The sequence below is a fragment of the Panthera tigris genome, chromosome C1 (assembly GCF_018350195.1).
Source record: "Panthera tigris isolate Pti1 chromosome C1, P.tigris_Pti1_mat1.1, whole genome shotgun sequence".
Classification (NCBI taxonomy): Eukaryota; Metazoa; Chordata; class Mammalia; order Carnivora; family Felidae; genus Panthera; species Panthera tigris.
The window spans coordinates 172,221,851-172,225,767 of NC_056667.1; the positions used below are offsets into that span (position 1 = coordinate 172,221,851).

At 41.4% G+C, this 3,917-nt stretch overlaps 1 pseudogene; it reads left to right on the forward strand.

Moving 5' to 3' along the window:
• The first annotated feature begins 1,340 nt into the window (after nt 1-1,340).
• On the forward strand, nt 1,341-1,961 carry LOC102963566 (annotated as a pseudogene).
• The last annotated feature ends 1,956 nt before the right edge of the window (nt 1,962-3,917 follow it).

The following is a 3,917-nucleotide window of genomic DNA, read 5'->3' on the forward strand; positions in this document are numbered from 1 at the left end:
CTACTGTAAAGAAACTCTGGCTGACTTATTTATGAGGCTGTTTTGCATAAGCGACCCTGACCGCAGATGAAACCATCTGAAACTGAAGTACACCAGGATGAATTCTTGCAGTTGCACAGAAGGGTGGGGTGGGGGTGGGGGGCAGGGAAGTAACCTGTGAGGACACACCCTGAGATCCTCCTGTCAATCTGTCAGGTTGGCCAGCCATTTTTTACACATAAGAGCTATGTACCAGCACAATCACTAGGTAGGCGGCGCCTGTGAGAAACACTACACTTCCCCCTTTTCCAACAGCCAATTACCTACATCCACCCTCAAGACACGCCCCACCCCATAAAATCCTGTAAATACTCAGCTCTCCCTTTCCTCGGGGAGGAGGATTTGAGAAATGTTTTCCCATCTCCTTGCGTGGTGCCCTGCATTAAAACCCTTTTTCTCTGCCACAAAAACTGGCGATAGTCTTCAGGCTCAGCTGCACATCACGCAACAGACCCTTGGTGGGTAACACTACCATGGGTGACTTTTGCGCATCCAGAAGCCCCAGCTTGCAGAGATCTGTGTAAACCCTTATTTCACTAGTTTACTTTTTTAAAAACTTAATTAAGAATGAAATTTAAAATTTCTACAGTATAGTTTTATAAAAGTCTGGAATAGTTTTCTTTTTCCTACCTATCCCCTGTATGTCCCTTAAGTTATGTCTGATTTCTCTCTCTTGCCATCCTCCCTTTTCTCACTTCCCATTCACTCCTCAACCTACTGTAGTACGGTGGGTACCAATCATGTTATTGTTCTTATTGTTCTTAAATATTGTTCTTAAAAGGTCACCAACGGTCTCTTTTTATATCCCCTTTTGTAAGCAGAAAGAGTTAAATGCCCTCAGAAAAAGATGAGACATAGCTTTCTTGACAGAAGAAAAGTCATTTTAGACTCCCAGCCACCTTGTGATCTATGCTACTTGCCCAAATCACATTTCTTGCAGCACTTCCTGGGATATTTGCAGTTGCAGAAGAATTGACCTTGGTAATGATTTTAAGGAAACAAACAAACCAAAAGAGAAAAAAGAAAAAGAAAAAGAGGTGAGAACAAACAGCCACTGTCAGGCCAGGAGATAGCCTAATCATATCGGGGACAATAAATCAGTAATAAAAGTCTTCACTGCTGGTTCAGAAGTAAAGATTGACTAACATTCTTGAGCTATCTTTGCTGGATCTAAAGCCCCTTGAGTACTCACAAACAGGACCAACTAAAGCAAAAGAATTAACGTTGCTGACTCTTGCCAGCCCTCATGACCCGGACCTGGACTCTGGCACTTTAAGATGACCTATGCCCCTTTTCCTACCATGTCCACACATGGTTGGTTCTTGGAGAGTGGGAGGCATTCAGCTGCTCTGTGCCAAAGCCCTGGCACCCCTGTTGTTTTCCTGGCCTACATTTTCTGCCTTCATTCCGGGAGACGGTAGCAGTGAAAGTGAAGTGGATGATGGGAAGGACGGATGCGACTCAAGTTGCATGCCACTTGCGGAAGGACTTCTCGGCTGGGGCGTCATCGGAGCCAAGAAAGGTCTCGTTGCTCCAGGAGGATGGAGACAGGTCTCCGGTTCTGCCAGATAAGCACAATGACATTTTCTGGGTGGTTGGGGGTGGCTGAGCCCAGGCTCGGCAAAGGCCGGTACAGGTCCTCTCAATTCTCTATTTGCTGCTGTTCGCCTTCTTTCTCGCCATCATCTACCTGATAGTAAAAGAGTTATATGTTGAGAATTTGAAGAATGAAGAGGATGTAGACACTGGGCTACTAGGATTCTGGACTCTACGTATCATATCTCTGTCTGCAAGATTCTCCTGCTGGCTTTTCTTGCACAGTGACTAATCTTGACTTTTTTGAACCAGGAAGATTTCCTCCTACTCCTCCTTCACCTGCCAGGTGCAAGAAACTGACCACACATTCTTTCCATGCTACATAGCATGGCAGAGTGTTGTGGCTGCTCTTATTGTAACATGGTATCTCATGTAAACCCACATTGATACAATATTTTTGGCAAAACTTAATCCTGATTGTATGAGAAGAAGAGATAGGATAAAATAGGCAGAGGGAAAGTATAGGACCTTAAGTCCCTGAGTGGGGAAAAACACTAGTTTGGAACAATGCTGGGAGTGTCTGACCACAGCAAACCACCTTAGGCTTAAGGTCCTTAAGAATGTAACAGACCCCACCTACTCCCCCTCAGGTTTCCCTCTGGAATTTGACAAAAGCTCTAACTATGGCCGTAGGCCACCCCTCCTACAATGGAAACAAGCCAATCAGGAATGGACAACCTAGCACCCAGTGCTATGAAGCCAATAAGGGTAGGACCTGGGAAGGAACAAGGGGAAGGGAAGGGGGAGGGCTGACCAGAACCTTATAGAACAAGGACCCTTGCCTATTGTTGGTGGGCATTCATTTTTTAGTATCTCCTCTCTGTAAAGAGAGCTTTCCTACTATTCTTCCTTTCTTATCTTATACTCTAATAAACTTTTGCCTGCTGCTCATTTTGTGTCCCCCTCTTCTTTCTTCCAAGCGGCGAGACAATGAATCCCAGGTATTGTGGTAAAAAATCCTGCAACAATTGCTCTGTAATAACAGGGAAGAGCATCATTTGTCTACTCAGAAGACCAAGAAACCTGCTGTTCATTATGTGGTTCGCGTCATGAGCATTATGGATGACTTTTTTTTTTTTAAATGGAGGACCTTCTTCAGCATCATTCTAGAGCTTAGGCATTGAGAATATCTGAGTATTATGTTTCAAGTAATTTCTTTTTTTTTTTTTCAACGTTTTTTATTTATTTTTGGGACAGAGAGATACAGAGCATGAACGGGGGAGGGGCAGAGAGAGAGGGAGACACAGAATCGAAAACAGGCTCCAGGCTCCGAGCCATCAGCCCAGAGCCTGACGCGGGGCTCGAACTCACAGACCGCAAGATCGTGACCTGGCTGAAGTCAGACGCTTAACCAACTGCGCCACCCAGGCGCCCCTCAAGTAATTTCTTAAAAGTGTAAGATGTTTACCTCATCTTTTTACTTTTGTGTGCATTGTCCTTATAGATTATAGAAAACATTTTAATGGAAAACAAACACGAATACTTGAATACAAGACATTGGATACTTTTCTATGTATAATACTACATTTTGTCTAAAAAATACTAGTAGTACCATTTAACTGTGATAGAAATACTTATTTATTCACTATATTAGGAAAGCAAACAATGCCTACTACTTTGACATTTTATAGAAGCTACTTCTAAGTCAGAATATTAGTTTTCAATAGTAGCATAGTCACTAGAAGCCGCATTTATATTTTTTAATGGGGTATAGTTCCTTATGTTTTGTTTTTCTTTTACATATTTTCCTACTACATATTGAATTTGTATGTTTTCAGCATTGTTACATATAGACAAACATAAGTATTAGTTTTTAGCTTGTACAAACCTAATACCATTTTAAATAAGTATTTTGTATTTTTAAAAAAGCAAAAAACAAAACAAACAAACAAAAAAAGCCATGCTGACCTAAGTTTAAATGAAGTAAACCTATTTTAGTAAAACAAAAAAAAAGACTGAAAAAAATAAATTATTTCAGCCACTAAAATACTGATAAATTTGAAGTTGTTCATTATCTGTGTTTTCACAGTTGCAGATATTTGTTATTGGTATATATGTTGCAGGATTCTTTTTTACCTCAATACCCGGGATTCATTGTCTTGCCACCTCATGAATGAAGAGTGGACACAAAATGAACAGCAGGCAAAAGTTTATTAGAGTATAAGAAAGTAAGAATAGTACGAAAGCTCTCTTTGAAGAGAAGGTGCATTAGAAAGAGAATGCCTGTGACAATGGGCAAGGGACTTTGTTTTATAAGGTTTTGGTCACTGCCTCCCCCTTTG